This window comes from Nerophis lumbriciformis, linkage group LG29, assembly GCF_033978685.3.
Source record: "Nerophis lumbriciformis linkage group LG29, RoL_Nlum_v2.1, whole genome shotgun sequence".
Classification (NCBI taxonomy): domain Eukaryota; kingdom Metazoa; phylum Chordata; class Actinopteri; order Syngnathiformes; family Syngnathidae; genus Nerophis; species Nerophis lumbriciformis.
Window position 1 is genome coordinate 33952504 of NC_084576.2, and position 20366 is coordinate 33972869.

At 36.7% G+C, this 20366-nt stretch overlaps 1 protein-coding gene across 3 annotated transcripts in view; it reads left to right on the forward strand.

Annotated features, from left to right (window-relative positions):
- Window positions 1-1410: 1410 nt before the first annotated feature.
- Window positions 1411-20366, forward strand: part of LOC133571909 (tyrosine-protein kinase Fyn) — a 129592-nt gene continuing 110636 nt past the window's right edge. For all 3 annotated transcript variants that reach the window (XM_061924436.2, XM_061924438.2, XM_061924439.2), the window contains exon 1: window positions 1411-1505. The gene's annotated coding sequence lies outside the window, so the exon portion shown is untranslated. The remainder of the gene's footprint in view (window positions 1506-20366) is intronic.

Sequence of the window (20366 nt, forward strand, 5' to 3'; positions counted from 1 at the left end):
TATATATATATATATATATATATATATATATATATATATATATATATATATATATATATATATATATATATATATATATATATATAAGTACGGACTACCGGTAAAGAAGGCTAAAATAATGTTGTTTTTAACGGTATGTAGTTGTATATATATATATATATATATATATATATATGTATATATATATATATATATATATATATATATATATATGTATATATATATATATATATATATATATATATATATATATATATATATATATATATATATATATATATGTATATATATATATATATATATATATATATATATATATATATACAACTACATACCGGTAAAGAAGGCTAAAATAATGTTGTTTTTAACGGTATGTAGTTGTGTATATATATATATATATATATATATATATATATATATATATATATATATATATGTAGTTGTATATATATATATATATATATATATATATATATATATATATATATATATATATATATGTGTAGTTGTGTATATATATATATATATGTAGTTGTGTATATGTGTATATATATATATATATATATATATATATATATATATATATATATATATATATATATATATATATATATATACATACATATATATATATATATATATATATATATATATATATATATATATATATATATATATATATATATACAACTACATACCGTTAAAAACAACATTATTTTAGCCTTCTTTACCGGTAGTCCGTACTTAAACACAAACAAAGAAAATGATAAAACAACACAAAAAACACGAATTAGGGGCGGTACAAATGTCATTATAGCACGGTTAACTAAATATGAGTAAGTAAGTCATAATTACAGTAAGTCATTGATTTATTACTTCTACCAGCTATTCTGCAATTAGACTGAAGATGGCGCTCTATGACAAGTTCAAAAGAAATCCGGCAAAAACTGCTTGTTAAATGGATTATTTCTCTTTCACACTATAAACAATGACACTACTACGACAGGTAGCCTCCAACCACCACATATTTATATTAATGACTGTATTTGTGCAGTCATCGAGCCTCTCGTCTGGTACCCGCCCACTATTTCACGTCGCCTCGTGATTGGCTAGACGTGCTGCCAGTCAACAGAAATGGCACATTTGCCGACCACGTGTAAAAGTCTCCTTTCCGGAACGTCGATACATCCAACGTCATCAGAACTGAAATGAAAAATAATTTAAAACATCGTAAACACGTGGCCTGATAAGAAAACACAATAATATTTATTTTAGGATGTGTAATCTGAGCCATGAATAACGAGTCAGTGTGTTTATTCTGCGTGCGTGAAATATGTCCCACGTCCCGTGAAGGCAGCATGAGCAGTCTCACTATGGGCCTGCAGAGCTAACACACAGTTAGTGTCTGATGGCCACCACAGCATCAGGCTTCACTGCACTTCTTTTATTCTCTCCGGACGCCCGCTGGAATTTAACGTTTGGGATTATTGACCGCACATGAACGGGTAAGAATTCATTCATTCATTCGCCGCCAATCAATAAAAGCAACATAATGACTTATCAATCAATTTCCTTTATTTAACCAGGTAAAAACTCATTGGGGTTAAAATTCTTCAAGAGCGACCTGACAAAATGTTTGTAATGTTTGTTCGTTTAATAATAGCCTGCTGGCTTACTATATTGTTTTGTAGCTGTACTTCAATTGGGATCATTTCTGTACAAATGTCAACACCAGTTGTTTCTAAGTAAAAATGAAGCAAAGTTAATTAATCCCACAGGTCTTACTTAAAGGTCGCTTTTCCTTCCGCACACACAAGGCGTCTTGTTGTTGTTTATCATCCGCCTCCCGCCTTCCTCAGCACCATCAGCATCCTCTGTCCATGCCTGGTAGAGTCATGTGAAGGACATCACCACCGTTGTGCCGCCATGCTGCATGCAGGCAGCAATGCAAACTGTGCAAAGTGCTAAACTCCTCTATTTGTCTGTGGTTCTGAATTCATGTATTAGTTTTAGTTTGTAAAGTCTGTCTTGACTTTACAATCATTTCTTATTTTTTTTGTCGGGCAAAAATCAACAGGAAGTTGGCAATTCCCCCTTCAAGACAAAAAAAGTACTAAAAACAGTCACTTTTGCCCCTAACCAATCTGGCGCCCTAGGCAAGATTTTAGGTGGCGCCCCCCCCCACATCGGCAGTGAAGTGTATATACTCACAAGAAACCGAATAGCTTTGTCTGTGACCTTTTTTTTTTTTTTTTTAACTTACAACTATACCTAATATATAAAGGGGTGGAAAAGTGACTATTACCTGCAGGGCAAACATTAGCTAACCAGAAGGCAATAACAATGTAAACAAAAAAACACCTGCTTAAAAGATCTAATACAAATGTCCCTGAGGAATGTAAGGTGGGAGTACTGTAATTACCTAACGTTACATTATTATTTTCCATAACAATTTATCCCCCTCCACAATATTAACCCGACGTTAAAACAGAACTAGCTATTTATTGATTAGCAATTGCCGAATCATGTAACATTAGCTTAATGCTAAAAAGCCAGGTTACTATCACATTCTGTAACAGACAAATAATTTCATGTAGGCTAACGTTACCTACCTGCTACCTCTGTCTTTTCTCGTTTCTACTCCTCTTCTTTTCTCTTTTTTCTTCCCTGGGCACCTGACAGTTTTGGCCGTTTTGACATCTTGTGTTGATTTTTTGATGTGGTGACGTCCAAAAAGAGTCATGATACGGGAAGGGAGGGGGCGCACCGTGCGGGGGGCGTAATGTTGTAACAAATAATATTTCTATTAAATAGGCTTTACTTTGCATTTTAATTAACGTGGGATTATTTTTTGTATTTAGAAATAGTACCAACTTTTTTTTTATTTATTTTTTTTTTTTCTCCAACATTTGTGGCACTGGCGTGGCGCCCCCTAATGGACGGCGCCCTTAGCATTTGCCTATACGGCCTATGCCACGGGCCGGCCCTGCTTTTGCCTCTTTGAGCCGCAATTTGACCCCCTTAACATGCTTCAAAACTCACCAAACTGAACGCACACATCAGGACTGGCAAAAATTGTGATCTAATAAAAAAAATCTAACCCCAAATTTAAAAATTGCGCTCTAGAGCAATTTTTGAATAAAACGGAGAAAAAAACTGCTCCTCGGAAGAAAAAAATGACAAAACTGCCTGTAACTCCCACTGGGAAGGTCGGAGAGACATGAAACAAATACCTCTCCGTAGGTCTCACTTAGACCTACATGTCATAAATTGACAACCCCAAGCAAAAATCTACAGGAAGTTTGCTATTCCCCCTTCAAAACAATTTTTTTGTAAAAACCGGTCACCTTCCTTTGTCGTTTCGCCTTCAAACTAACACAGGAGAGAGATTGAACCCTTGTGATTACAACAACAGAAGCACTTTTTTTATAACTGCTCCGGTTTTGATTTTATGACCCTTCAAATACCCGCTGCGCTGATGCTGCTGCGCTGCTGTTTTTTTTAAGATGGCTGCTTAAAAGCAGGAAGCACCAACGTGCCCACACAATGCAGACAAGGTAGGTACACTAGACAAAAGTATTGGGACAATTCGGACTAAAAGTAGACAAAAGTATTGGGACACTTACACTGGCCAAAAGTATTGGGACACTTAGGACTACAACTGGACAAAAGTATTGGGACACTTAGGACTACAACTGGACAAAAGTATTGGGACACTTACACTGGCCAAAAGTATTGGGACACTTAGGACTACAACTTGACAAAAGTATTGGGACACTTAGGACTACCACTGGACAAAAGTATTGGGACACTTACACTGGCCAAAAGTATTGGGACACTTAGGACTACAACTAGACAAAAGTCTTGGGACACTTAGGACTACCACTGGACAAAAGTATTGGGACACTTACACTGGCCAAAAGTATTGGGACACTTAGGACTACAACTTGACAAAAGTATTGGGACACTTAGGACTACAACTGGACAAAAGTATTGGGACACTTAGGACTACAACTTGACAAAAGTATTGGGACACTTAGGACTACAACTGGACAAAAGTATTGGGACACTTAGGACTACCACTCGACAAAAGTATTGGGACACCTACACTGGCCAAAAGTATTGGGACACTTAGGACTACAACTTGACAAAAATATTGGGACACTTAGGACTAAAACTTGACAAAAGTATTGGGACACTTAGGACTACAACTTGACAAAAGTATTGGGACACTTAGGACTACAACTGGACAAAAGTATTGGGACACTTAGGACTACCACTGGACAAAAGTATTGGGACACCTACACTGGCCAAAAGTATTGGGACACTTAGGACTACAACTTGACAAAAGTATTGGGACACTTAGGACTACCACTGGACAAAAGTATTGGGACACTTACACTGGCCAAAAGTATTGGGACACTTAGGACTACAACTAGACAAAAGTCTTGGGACACTTAGGACTACCACTGGACAAAAGTATTGGGACACTTACACTGGCCAAAAGTATTGGGACACTTAGGACTACAACTTGACAAAAGTATTGGGACACTTAGGACTACAACTGGACAAAAGTATTGGGACACTTAGGACTACCACTCGACAAAAGTATTGGGACACCTACACTGGCCAAAAGTATTGGGACACTTAGGACTACAACTTGACAAAAATATTGGGACACTTAGGACTAAAACTTGACAAAAGTATTGGGACACTTAGGACTACAACTTGACAAAAGTATTGGGACACTTAGGACTACAACTGGACAAAAGTATTGGGACACTTAGGACTACCACTGGACAAAAGCATTGGGACACCTACACTGGCCAAAAGTATTGGGACACTTAGGACTACAACTGGACAAAAGTATTGGGACACTTAGGACTACCACTGGACAAAAGTATTGGGACACTTACACTGGACAAAATTATTGGGACACTTGGGACTAAAACTTGACAAAAGTATTGGGACACTTAGGACTAGCACCTGCCAAATACGCGGGCCCGACCAATGCTGCTTGCAGCTTTAATTTCTTATTTTTTTGTGATGTAGTGATTGGAGCACATACTTGTTGCTCACAAAAAAACATTCATGAAGTTTGCTTCTTTTATGAATTTATTATGGCTCTACTGAAAATGTGACCAATCAAAAGTATATATACAGTAATGTTAATATTTGCTTACATGTCCCTTAATAATAATAATAATAATAATAGATTGTATTTGTAAAAAGCACTTTACATTGAGCAAACAACCTCAAAGTGCTACAGTGTATTAAAAATAATAAAAGGATAATAAAAAATTAAAGCTGCAAGCAGCGTTGGTCGGGCCCGCGTATTTGGCAGGTGCTAGTCCTAAGTGTCCCAATGCTTTTGTCCAGTTTTCGTCCCAAGTGTCCCAATACTTTTGTCCAGTTTTAGTCCTAAGTGTCCCAATACTTGTGTCCAGTGTAGGTGTCCCAATACTTTAGTCCAGAGGTAGTCCTAATTGTTCCAATACTTTTGTCCAGTTTTAGTCCTAAGTGTCCCAATACATTTGTCTAGTGGTAGTCCTAAGTGTCCCAATACTTTTGTCAAGTTGTAGTCCTTAGTGTCCCAAAACGTGTGTCAAGTTTTAGTCCCAAGTGTCCCAATAGTGTTGTCCAGTTTTTGTCCAAAGTGTCCCAATACTTTTGTCCAGTTTTATTCCTAAGTGTCCCAATACTGTTGTCCAGTTTTTGTCCAAAGTGTCCCAATACTTTTGTCCAGTTTTATTCCTAAGTGTCCCAATACTTGTGTCAAGTTTTCGGCCTAAGTGTTCCAATACTTTTGTCAAGTTTTATTTCCAAGTGTCCCAATACCTTTGTCCAGTTTTCGTCATAAGTGTCCCAATACTTTTGTCCAGTTTTGTTCGTAAGTGTCCCAATACCTTTGTCCAGTTTTAGTCCTAAGTGTCCCAAAACTTTTGTCAAGTTGTAGTCCTAATTGTCCCAATACTTTTGTGCAGTGTAAGTGTCCCAATACTTTTGTCCAGTGTAAGTGTCCCAATACTTTTGTCAAGTGGTAGTCCTAAGTGTCCCAATACTTTTGTCCAGTGGTAGTCCTAAGTGTCCCAATACTTTTGTCCAGTTGTAGTCCTTCGACCTTCCCAGTGGGAGTTACAGGCAGTTTTGTCATTTTTTTCTTCCGAGGAGAAGTTTTTTCTGCGTTTTATTCAAAAATTGCGGTAGAGCGCAATTTTGAGATTTGGGGTTAGGTTTTTTTTATTAGATCGCAATTTTAGCCAGTCCTGATGTGTGTGTTCAGTTTGGTGAGTTTTGAAGCATGTTAAGGGGGTCAAATTACAGCTCAAAGAGACAAAAATGACTGTTTTAGTACATTTTTGTCTTGAAGGGGGAATTGCCAACTTCCTGTTGATTTTTGCCCGAGGAATATAATTAATGAAAAGTAGGTCTAATTGAGCCTTACATAGAGGTATTTCTTTCATGTCTCTACGACATTTGTAATGGGAGTTAGAGGCAGTTTTCCTTCTAGGGGGCGCTAGAGTGCAGTTTCGAGTTTTGGGGTTTGATTTTTCTACCAAAAAGTTTTGTTCGCGTCATATTTGGTGAGTTTTGCAGCATGTTAAGGGGGTCAAATTACAGCGCAAAGCTGCGGAAGAATAATAATAATAATAAGAAGAAGAAAGAATAAAACGTTACAAATTCAATAGGTCCTTATGTCCCATTGCAAAAGGACTCCCGTTAGGATTCCTTTTACAATGGGCCATGCGGGCCCTAATTAAAGCTGCAAGCAGCATTGGTCTGGCCCGCATATTTGGCAGGTGCTAGTCCTAAATGTCCCAATAATTTTGTCCAGTGATAGTCCTAAGTGTCCCAATACTTTTGTCTACTTTTAGTCATAAGTGTCCCAAGACTTTTGTCTAGTGTACCTACCTTGTCTGCATTGTGTGGGCACGTTGGTGCTTCCTGCTTTTAAGCAGCCATCTTAAAAAAAACAGCAGCGCAGCAGCATCAGCGCAGCGGGTCTTTGAAGGGTCATAAAATCAAAACCGGAGCAGTTAGAAAAAAAAGCGCTTCTGTCATTGTAATCACAAGGGTTCAATCTCTCTCCTGTGTTAGTTTGAAGGCGAAACGACAAACGCGCTCAGAGGAGTTCGTTTTTGAAGGAAGGTGACCGGTTTTTACAAAAAAAATTGTTTTGAAGGGGGAATAGCAAACTTCCTGTTGATTTTTGCTGGGGGTTGTCAATTTATGAAATGTAGGTCTAAGTGAGACCTACATAGAGGTTTTTGTTTCATGTCTTTCCGACCTTCCCAGTGGGAGTTACAGGCAGTTTCGTCATTGTTTTCTTCCGAGGAGCAGTTTTTTTTTTGCGTTTTATTAAAAAATTGCAGTAGAGCGCAATTTTTAGATTTGGGGTTAGGTTTCTTTTTTAGATCGCAATTTTTAGCCAGTCCTGATGTGTGTGTTCAGTTTGGTGAGTTTTGAAGCATGTTAAGGGGGTCAAATTACAGCTCAAAGAGGCAAAAGTGACTGTTTTTAGTACTTTTTTTGTCTTGAAGGGGGAATTGCCAACTTCCTGTAGATTTTTGCCCGAGGAAATTAATTAATGAAAAGTAGGTCTAAGTGAGACCTACATAGAGGTTTTTGTTTCATATCTCTATGACATTCCTACTGGCAGTTTTCTTCCTAGGGGGCACTAGAGCGCAATTTTGATTTTTGAGGTTCGGTTTTTTTATTAAAAGGCAATTTTTGGAAGTCCTGATGTGTGTGTTAAATTTGGTGAGTTTTGAAGTATGTTAAGGGGGTCAAATTACAGCGCAAAGCTGCAAAGTGCGGAAGAATAATAATAAAGAATAAAACCTTACAAATTCAATAGGTCCTTATGTCCCATTGCATAAGGACTCCCCTTGGGAGTCCTTATGCAATGGGCCATGCGGGCCCTAATAAAAAACAAACAAAACTAGAACAGCCTAATAGCTACAACTAGTATGCATATATAAAAAAAAAAGTAAAAAAAAAAAAAAAGGGGTTTTAAGCCTTTTTTAAAAAGCATTCACAGTCTGTGGTGCCCTCAGGTGGTCAGGGAGAGCGTTACACGGACTGGGAGCGGCGGAGCAGAAAGCCCGGTCTCCCATTGTTCGTTGGCAAGTTTCACTGCAATAAGGCACTTTTGGTAGCCATCCACAAGCTTCTGCTTGACCACTTGACCGCAAAATTGCTGCAGTTCAGCTAAATGTGTTGACATGGACTTGTTTCTTCAGCATTTTCCACAGGACTTTGGGAAGGCCATTCTAAAACCTTCATTCTAGCCTGATTTAGCCATTCCTTTACCACTTTTGACATCATTGTCCTGTTGGAACACCCAACTGCGCCCAAGACCCAACCTCCGGGCTGATGATTTTAGCTTGTCCTGAACAATTTGGAGCTAATCCTCCTTTTTTCATTGTCCCATTTAAAGCAGCAGTTCCATTGGCAGCAAAACAGGCCCCGTATTTAAAGGTGAAGTCATTTGGTGGCCATCACCCTGGCAACCACAGGAAACATCCTCAGGCTGGTAGAGAGCTGCAGACATCCTTGGTAAAGCTGTAATCCTCCAAATGCTTCAACTTTATGTAACATCTAATCCATGTTACTCAAGAATCCTCATCCCCCCCCCAAACATCTTAAACCCAAACACAGTGGTGCCTCTCTTACAAGTTTAATTTGTTCTGTGACAAGATTCTAGATTTGTTTATACATCTCCCTTTGAAGAAACTTGCTTTGGACCGAAGGGTCTGTGACATTTCACATTCAACAATATCAATCAGTCAATCAATCAATCAGTGCTTTACCTGACATTAGCCAACACACACCTGTGGCGGGTCCAGATTTTCTTTTTTCTGGGGTGGCACGAGAGGGTCACCTAGTTGTGTAAAAGTGTCAGTCTAGCCCAGGGTCAGCTGTAGCTACTTTAGTAGCTTACCACCACAAGACTATGGACTGAATCTTCTTCTAAGATAACTGCTGACATGAAATAAGAATGCATCCTAAAGTATTGATCTTTGGGTTCTGTCAACATGATCCCAGCAGGCACATGATGTTGAAACAACGTTGACAACTTGTTGAATTAGGTCCTGACGTTGAACAACTCAAACATAACGTTGAAACAACATGCTTTTTGACCACATTTAATCAATGTTGGGTTTTGACGTTGATTTGACATTGAAATTTGGTGATTTTTCTAACAATATTCTACAACACAAATACAATGTTGAAACAACATGCTTTTTGACAACGTTTAATCAATGTTGGGTTGTGACGCCCGAATGGAGCTGAGATAGGGCGTGGTCGGGGGTGGGGCGGGGGGCGTGGTTAAGATATATATATATATAAGAAATACTTGACTTTCAGTGAATTCTAGCTATATATATATATATATATATATATATATATATATATATATATATATATATATATATTTTATTACATATATATATATATATATATATATATATATATATTTTATTACATATATATATATATATATATATATATATATATATATATATATATATATATATATATATATATATATATATATATATATATATAAAAGAAATACTTGAATCTCAGTGTTCATTTATTTACACGTATACACACACATAACACTCATCTACTCATTGTTGAGTTAAGGGTTGAATTGTCCATCCTTGTTCTATTCTCTGTCACTATTTCAGAACACACACATTATACAAATATACATTATAAAATCAATAAGAAAACGGGAGCTCTAATTTGGGAGTCTGAATTAGGATCAGAAGTTCCTATATAAACATTGCGTACTCACGTCGCCTTTTTGTATTGATGACTGCAGCTGTGCACTGGATTCATTCACAAATACAAACTACAACTCACAAACACTTTAGAGTTAGGCTCCACCATCAGAATGTGTACTTAAACTTATAAAGATCACATGGATATTATTCAGTGAGTTGATTCACCAAAACTAACCTGTTATACAGGAGGAAAAAGCACACAGGACGTTTCAATTGTTCACAGACTGGTCGCTCTCATCAGAATGACAAGACACTTCCGGTCTGCAGGCGATAGCATTCAATTGGGAAGAAACGCCCTACTGCCCCCTACTGACCAATGTGAATACTGATAAATGTGGAACGACAGCTCCAAAAACGAATTCAAACCACAAAATAAAAGAAATAAATCAACACAAAAATGTGACACATTATGGGTGGGTCACATATGCATGTACAGTAGATGGCAGTATTGTCCTGTTTAAAAGTGTCACAACATTGCTGTTTACGGCAGACGAACTGCTTTACGGTAGACGAAAACTTGACTGCTGTTGTTGTGTGTTGTTACCGCGCTGGGAGGACGTTAATGAAACTGCCCAGCAATAAATCCACATAAGAAACCAAGAACTCGCCCTCGATCATTAGCTGTTTATATCGTGGGAAAGCGGACGTGTGAACAGGCTGTCAACACGTCACTCAGGTCCGCATGGACCTGGAGGGGGCGTGGCCTCCAGCTCCGCCTGAATTTCGGGAGATTTTCGGGAGATAATTTGTCCCGGGAGGTTTTCGGGAGAGGCGCTGAATTTCGGGAGTCTCCCGGAAAATCCGGGAGGGTTGGCAAGTATGATTTTGGTCAATTCCCAACCAATATTCTACAACACAAATACAACGTTGAAACAACATGCTTTTTGACGACATTTAATCAATGTTGGGTTGTGACGCCCGAATGGAGCTGACCCTCGCGACCCCATAAAGGGACAAGCGGTAGAAAATGGATGGATGGATGGGTTGTGACGTTGTTTTGACCATTGAAATTTGGTCATTTTCCACCAATATTCTACAACACAAATACAACGTTGAAACAACATGCTTTTTGACGACGTTTAATCAATGTTGGGTTCTGACGTTGATTTGACCGTTGTAGAATATTCATTCTACAACACAAATCTAACGTTGAAACAACATGCTTTTTGACAACGTTTAATCAATGTTGGGTTCTGACGTTGATTTGACCTTTGTAGAATATTCATTCTACAACACAAACCTAACGTTGAAACAACATGCTTTTTGACAACGTTTAATCAACGTTGGGTTCTGACGTTGATTTGACCGTTGAAATTTGGTCATTTCCCAACCAATATTCTACAACACAAATACAACGTTGAAACAACATGCTTTTTGATGACTTTTAATGATTGTTGGGTTTTTACGTTGATTTGACCGTAGAATTTTGGTCATTTCCCAACCAACATTCTGTAACACAAATACAACGTTGAAACAACATTCTTTTTGACAACGTTTTCTCAATGTTGGGTTTTGACATTGATTTGACCGTTGAAATGTGGTAATTTACCAACCAATATTCTACAACACAAATACAACGTTGAAACAACATGCTTTTTGACAACGTTTAATCAATGTTGGGTTTTGACATTGATTTGACCGTTGAAATGTGGTAATTTACCAACCAATATTCTACAACACAAATACAACGTTGAAACAACATGCTTTTTGACAACGTTTATTCAATGTCAGGTTGTGACGTTGATTTGACCGTTGAATTTTGGTCATTTAATACCAACCAATATTCTACAACACAAACACAACGTTAAAAAAACATGCTTTTTGACGACGTTTAATCAATGTTGGGTTCTGACGTTGATTTGACCGTTGTAGAATATTCATTCTACAACACAAATACAACGTTGAAACAACATGTTTTTTGACGACTTTTAATGATTGTTGGGTTTTTACGTTGATTTGACCGTAGAATTTTGGTAATTTCCCAACCAATAATCTACCACACAAATACAACGTTGAAACAACATGCTTTTTGACAACGTTTAATCAATGTTGGGTTGTGACGTTCATTTGACCGTTGAATTCAGTCCTGACGTTGAACAACTCAAACCTAACGTTGAAACAACATGCTTTATGACGACATTTATTCAATGTCAGGTTGTGACATTGATTTGACCGTTGAAATTTGGTAATTTCCCAACCAATATTCTACAACACAAATACAACATTGAAACATGCTTTTTGACAACGTTTAATGATTGTTGGGTTTTGACCTTGATTTGACCGTAGAATTTTGGTAATTTTCCAACCAATATTCTACAACACAAATACAACGTTGAAACATGACGACATTTAACCAATGTTGGGTTGTGACGCCCGAATGGAGCTGAGATAGGCTCCAGCACCCCTCGCGACCCCATAAAGGGACAAGCGGTAGAAAATGGATGGATGGATTGGTTGAGACGTTGATTTGACCATTGAATTTTGGTAATTTTCCAACCAATATTCTACAACACAAATACAACGTTGAAACAACATGCTTTTTGACGACGTTTAATCAATGTTGAGTTCTGACGTTGATTTGACCGTTGTAGAATATTCATTCTACAACACAAACCTAACGTTGAAACAACATGCTTTTTGACGACGTTTAATCAACGTTGGGTTCTGACGTTGATTTGACCATTGAAATTTGGTCATTTCCCAAACAATATTCTACAACACAAATACAACGTTGAAACAACATGCTTTTTGACAACGTTTAATCAATGTTGGGTTCTGACGTTGATTTGACCGTTATAGAATATTCATTCTACAACACAAACCTAACGTTGAAACAACATTCTTTTTGACGACGTTCAATCAATGTTGGGTTCTGACGTTGATTTGACCGTTGTAGAATATTGATTCTACAACACAAATACAACGTTGAAACAACATGCGTTTTGACGACGTTTAATCAACGTTGGGTTCTGACGTTGATTTGACCGTTGAAATTTGGTCATTTCCCAACCAATATTCTACAACACAAATACAAGATTGAAACAACATGCTTTTTGACGACGTTTAATCAACGTTGGGTTCTGACGTTGATTTGACTGTTGAAATTTGGTCATTTCCCAAACAATATTCTACAACACAAATACAACGTTGAAACAACATGCTTTTTGACAACGTTTAATCAATGTTGGGTTCTGATGTTGATTTGACCGTTATAGAATATTCATTCTACAACACAAACCTAACGTTGAAACAACATGCTTTTTGATGACGTTTAATCAACGTTGGGTTTTGACGTTGATTTGACCATTGAAATTTGGTCATTTGCCAACAAACCTAACGTTGAAACAACATGCTTTTTGACGACGTTTAATCAACGATGGGTTCTGACATTGATTTGATCGTTGTAGAATATTCATTCTACAACACAAATACAACGTTGAAACAACATGCTTTTTGACAATGCTTTTTGACCATTGAATTTTGGTCATTTAATACCAACCAATATTCTACAACACAAATACAACATTGAAACAACATGCGTTTTGACCACGGTTAATCAATGTTGGGTTCTGACGTTGAATTGACCGTTGAATTTTGGTCATTTCCCAACAAACAAGGTGGCTCCAATGTTGGACATCAACGACGTCTCAGTTGATAAATACAACTATTCTGCAAGGTTGTTTCAAAGTCAGTTTTAAAGGACATGCATGTGTCATCAACGTTGTATCAAGTGTTTTTCCATGCTGGTATTAGTATGATATGATACAGCAGGTTGTGTAATGTTGTTCTGTCACTTTTGGGAAAATGGCTTAACATTTTGCTTAATGTTAGTAAATGATCTACTATAAGAAAATAATAAGTCTGTGCTACATAACACGGGACATGTTAGTGTCAAAAGAAGTTGGTAGATGAGAATAAATCTAAAGGTAAAATATAATGTAGAAATGCACCTAACTGCAGGAAATGTAGTCTTGATTTTCAAAATGTTTTATATTGTGTGGCAGAACTTTTTTCCTCTTTTTCCCCTCCAAGGGCGCTGGCATGCCTGCTAATATGCTAATATGAGCCCTTAGAGCGGGTTGCACTGTGTGAGCTCATTTAAGAGAGGCAATGAAGGACAAAAGCCATCCAGGTCTATGAAGCTTGAGACTAGCATGCTTGCATCTTTGGGCTGATTCTACAAAATAATTCAATTAGCCGTTTTCAAGGCACGCCGATGATATCAAACATGGCATCATCAGCCCACTCGCTACACCTGCCATAGTTGCTCTCCATGTGCCGCTTTTCAATTTGCCAAGTCAGTAACTGCTTGTGAAGAAGACATTTACATCTGGTGGGAAGGCGAGGCAGGGTACTCATAATTACTCATTTCCTTTTTGGTTTTTTGAAATCTTAGGGTTTAACCCTAACCCTAACTCTAACCCTAACCCTTAGCCCTAACCCTAACCCAGGCTATTTTGAAGAAACTAGAATATAAAACATGTTTTCAGTTATTTCACCTTTTTTTGTTAAGTACATAACTCCACATGTGTTCATTCATAGTTTTGATGTGACAATCTACAATGTCAATAGTCATGAAAATAAAAAAAACACATTAAATGAGAAGGTGTGTCCTAACTTTTGGCCTGTACTGTATATATATACATATATATATATATATATATATATATATATATATATATATACACACACTTACTGTGTGTATAATATATGTGTATATGTATATGTATATATGTATGTATATATGTGTATATGTATATGTATATATGTATGTATGTGTGTGTATATATGTGTATATATGCATATATATATATATATATATATATACACACACATACTGTGTGTATAATATATGTGTATATGTATATGTATATATGTATGTATATATGTGTATATGTATATGTATATATGTATCTATGTGTGTGTATATATGTGTATATATGCATATATATATATATATATATATATATATATATATATATATATATATATACACACACATACTGTGTGTATAATATATGTGTATATGTATATGTATATATGTATGTATATATGTGCATATGTATATGTATATATGTATCTATGTGTGTGTATGTATGTGTATATATGCATATATATATATATATATATATATATATATATATGTATGTATGTATGTGTGTGTGTATATATGTGTATATATGCATATATATATATATATATATATATATATATATATATATATATATATATATACATATATATATATATATATATATATATATATATATGTATGTATGTATGTGTGTGTATATATGTGTATGTATGTATATATATATGTGTATGTATATATGTATGTATGTATGTATGTGTGTGTATATATGTGTATATATGTATATATATTTATGTGTGTATGTATATATATATATTTATATATATATATATATACTGATGTATATGTACAGTATGCATGTGTGTATAGATGTGTATATACTGTATATATGTGTATATGATGTGTATATGTATATATGTATGTATGTGTGTATGCATGTGTGTGTACATATGTGTATATATGTATGTATGTATGTTTGTGTGTGTATATATGTATATATGTATATATATATATATATATATATATATATATATATATATATATATATATATATATATATATATATATATATATATATATATATATATATGTGTATGTATATATATATATATATATATATATATATATATATATATATATATATATATATATATATATATATATATGTGTATGTATATATATATATATATATATATATACACCTATGAACCCACGCCAGGAAACCAGCCAAAAAAGAACAGAAAACGAAACGACATCATCTGGTACAACCCCCCATACAGCAAAAACGTCTCAACTAACATTGGACACAAATTCCTCAATCTGATTGACAAACACTTTCCCAAAGACAACACCCTAAGAAAAGTATTCAACAAGAACAACATTAAATTGAGCTACAGCTGTATGAACAATATACGACAAATTATCTCAAACCACAACAAAACAATTGCAAATGAGCCGTCGCCCCCGGACAGAGCGACTCCAAAACCAACAAAGGCTGCAACTGTCGAAAGAAACCTGATTGCCCTCTCAACGGGGGGTGCTTACAAACATCAGTTGTCTACCAATCTAAGGTAACACGCAAGGACATTAACACATCCGACACATATGTAGGATTAACCGAAGGAGAGTTCAAAACCAGATGGAACAATCACAAGGCTTCTTTCAGGAACCAAAACCTGCGGAATACCACAGAACTCAGCAAACACATTTGGGACCTCAAAGACAATAATGTTGAATATTCAATAACATGGCAAATTCTTGCATCCAGCACACCTTACAATAGTGGTAATAAAAGATGCAACCTATGCTTGAAAGAGAAACTGTTTATTATTTACCGTCCAGACCTGTCATCCCTCAACAAGCGCAGCGAAATTGTAACAGCATGCCGCCACAGACGGAAACACCTCCTAGGTAACACATGAGCCAATCACCACGCCCCTACGCCAGCCTGTACCCACCCACTCTGTGCCCTATATAAACCATGGTATGCGAATGCTCCCATTAAAATCTCCTGATGATTGAGGGTACCCCCCCTCATGAAACAGGCCTGTAGAGATGAAATAGTCTTGTGATTTTTTTCCCACACATACATACACATATATATATATATATATATATATATATATATATATATATATATATATATATATATATATATATATATATATATATATATATATATGTATATATATATATATATATATATATATATATATATATATATATATATATATATATATGTGTGTGTATTTATTTATGTATATATATATGTACATGTGTGTGTGTGTGTTATATTGATATGATGGATATGGAATTGATATATTTGAATATTAGGGATACTAAATGTTTGTGAAAGTTTGACTCCCAGCTTGTTTACTTCTGTGACAACCTCGTTAAAGTTTTGTAATCAATCAGAAATATCAAGCAGCTGAAATGCGCCAAACATGGTTAAGTATGGAGAGAGAGTTTTACATTTAATAAATTGAAATGGGCGTCATTTTGTTCAGTAATGTTCAGTGAGCAGGTTGTGTTATGTGTGACCTTTATGTTAGTTTTTTTTGCACCATGACTAAGGAAGGTTGTTTGGATTGCACCATATGAGTAAATGCTGTGCCAGTATGTTTAAGTACTTTCATAGGTCATGGATCTGATCTACTCCCATTGTCCACAAGATGGCAGCAAATATGTAGTGTTCAGAGGCTGCCTGGTATTCAAGATTATTCCGGAAGCTCGACGCTGATGGGCCGCATTTTGGCCCGCGGGCTGTAGTTTAGATACCCCTGCACTAAACTGAACCTCACTCAAACCCAAGCAGATTGAACTATCAAATCCTTACTCGTATGGACAGCCGTAAAAGAAAAAGTGGATGAATTAATGCGTCACTTGTCCAGTGAGTGATGAATGATGAATGATGAATGATGAATGCCTCCGACAGTACAGCGTGACTCCTCCAGTACAATGGCCCTGTTTGTGATGCAGCTTCAGAAAAATATGGAGCTATTTGGGCTTCAAAACTAATTAAAGCTGCAAGCAACATTGGTCGGGCCCGCGTATTTGGCAGGTGCTAGTCCTAAGTGTCCCAATACTATTGTCCAGTTTTAGTCCCAAGTGTCCCAATAATTTTGGCAAGTTGTAGTCCTAAGTGTCCCAATACTTTTGTCCAGTGTAGGTGTCCCCATACGTGTGTCCAGTGGTAGTCCTAAGTGTCCCAATACTTTTGTCCAGTTTTAGTCCCAAGTGTCCCAATAATTTTGGCAAGTTGCAGTCCTAAGTGTCCCAATACTTTTGTCCAGTGTAGGTGTCCCCATACGTGTGTCCAGTGGTAGTCCTAAGTGTCCCAATACTTTTGTCCAGTGTAGGTGTCCCCATACGTGTGTCCAGTGGTAGTCCTAAGTGTCCCAATACTTTTGTCCAGTTTTAGTCCCAAGTGTCCCAATAATTTTGGCAAGTTGTAGTCCCAAGTGTCCCAATACTTTTGTCCAGTGTAGGTGTGTCCAGTGCTAGTCCTAAGTGTCCCAATACTTTTGTTCAGTTTTCATCATAAGTGTCCCAATACTTTTGTCTACTTTTAGTCCGAAATGTCCCAATACTTTTGTTTAGTGTACCTACCTTGTCTGCATTGTGTGGGCACGCTGGTGCTTCCTGCTTTTAAGCAGCCTTCTAGAAAAAACCGCAGCATCAGCGCAGCGGCTCTTTGAAGGGTCATAAAATCAAAACCGGAGCCGGTATCAAATCTCTTTCGCTACATTTCAATTAGAAGGGTTCAATCTCTCTCCTATGTTCAGTTTGAAGCCGAAACGACAAACACGCTCAGAGGAGATAATGTTTGAAGAAAGGTGACCGGTTTTTACAAAAATGTTGTGTTGAAGGGGGAATAGCAAACTTCCTGTTGATTTTTGCTGGGGGTTGTCAATTTATGAAATGTAGGTCTAAGTGAGACCTACATAGTGGTTTTTGTTTCATGTCTTTCCGACCTTCCCAGTGGGAGTTACAGGCAGTTTTGTCATTTTTGTCTTCCGAGGAGCATTTTTTTCTCCGTTTTATTCAAAAATTGCTCTAGAGCGCAATTTTGAGATTTTGGGTTAGGTTTTTTTATTAGATCGCAATTTTTGCCAGTCCTGATGTGTGCGTTCAGTTTGGTGAGTTTTGGGGGGTAAAATTACAGCTCAAAGAGGCAAAAGTAACTGTTTTTAGTACTTTTTTGTCTTGAAGGGGGAATTGCCAACTTCCTGTTGATTTCTGCCCGATGATGTACAATTATGAAAACTAGGTCTAAGTCAGACCTACATAGAGGTTTTTGTTTCATGTCTCTCCGACCTTCCTAGTGGGAGATATAGGCAGTCTAGTTTGTTTTTTTTACCTAGGGGGCGCTATAGCGCAATTTTGAGTTTTGTGGTTCGTTTTTTTTTATTAAAAGACAATTTTCGCAAGGTCCTGATGGGTGGGTCAAATATGGTGAGTTTTGAAGCATGTTAAGTGAGTCAAATTAGTGCTCAAAGAGGCGGCGGAAGAATAAAGAATAATAAAGAATAATAAAGAATAAAACCTTACAAATTCAATAGGTCCTTATGTCCCATTGCATAAGGACTCCCTGTGGGAGTCCTTATGCAATGGGCCATGCGGGCCCTAACAATAATTAAAGCTGCAAGCAGCGATGGACGGGACCGACTTTGAGGGCTCATAAAATCCAAACCGGAGCAGTAATTAAAACTCTTTCATCAACTTTTAATCATAAGGGTTCAATCTCTCTCCTGTGCTAATTTGAAGCCGACACGACAAACGCGCTCAGAGGAGATAATGTTTGAAAAAAAGGTGACTGTTTTTACACAACTTTTGTTTTGAAGGGGGAATTGCAAACTTCCTGTTGATTTTTGCTGGGGGTTGTCAATTTATGAAATGTAGGTCTAAGTGAGACCTACATAGTGGTTTTTGTTTCATGTCTTTCCGACCTTCCCAGTGGGAGTTACAGGCAGTTTTGTCATTTTTGTCTTCCGAGGAGCAGTTTTTTCTCCGTTTTATTCAAAAATTGCTCTAGAGCGCAATTTTGAGATTTTGGGTTAGGGTTTTTTATTAGATCGCAATTTTTGCCAGTCCTGATGTGTGCGTTCAGTTTGGTGAGTTTTGGGGGGTAAAATTACAGCTCAAAGAGGCAAAAGTAACTGTTTTTAGTACTTTTTTGTCTTGAAGGGGGAATTGCCAACTTCCTGTTGATTTCTGCCCGATGATGGACAATTATGAAAACTAGGTCTAAGTCAGACCTACATAGAGGTTTTTGTTTCATGTCTCTCCGATCTTCCTAGTGGGAGATATAGGCAGTCCAGTTTGTTTTTTTTACCTAGGTGGTGCTAGAGCGCAATTTTGAGTTTTGTGGTTCGTTTTTTTTTTTATTAAAAGACAATTTTCGCAAGGTCCTGATGGGTGGGTCAAATATGGTGAGTTTTGAAGCATGTTAAGTGAGTCAAATTAGTGCTCAAAGAGGCGGCGGAAGAATAAAGAATAATAAAGAATAAAACCTTACAAATTCAATAGGTCCTTATGTCCCATTGCATAAGGAGTCCCTGTGGGAGTCCTTATGCAATGGACCATGCGGGCCCTAACAATAATTAAAGCTGCAAGCAGCGATGGACGGGACCGACTTTGAGGGCTCATAAAATCCAAACCGGAGCAGTAATTAAAACTCTTTCATCAACTTTTAATCAGAAGGGTTCAATCTCTCTCCTGTGCTAATTTGAAGCCAACACGACAAACGCGCTCGGAGGAGATAATGTTTGAAAAAAAGGTGACTGTTTGTACACAACTTTTGTTTTGAAGGGGGAATTGCAAACTTCCTGTTGATTTTTGCTGGGGGTTGTCAATTTATGAAATGTAGGTCTAAGTGAGACCTACATAGAGGTTTTTGTTTCATGTCTTTCCGACCTTCCCAGTGGGAGTTACAGGCAGTTTTGTCATTTTTGTCTTCCGAGGAGCAGTTTTTTCTC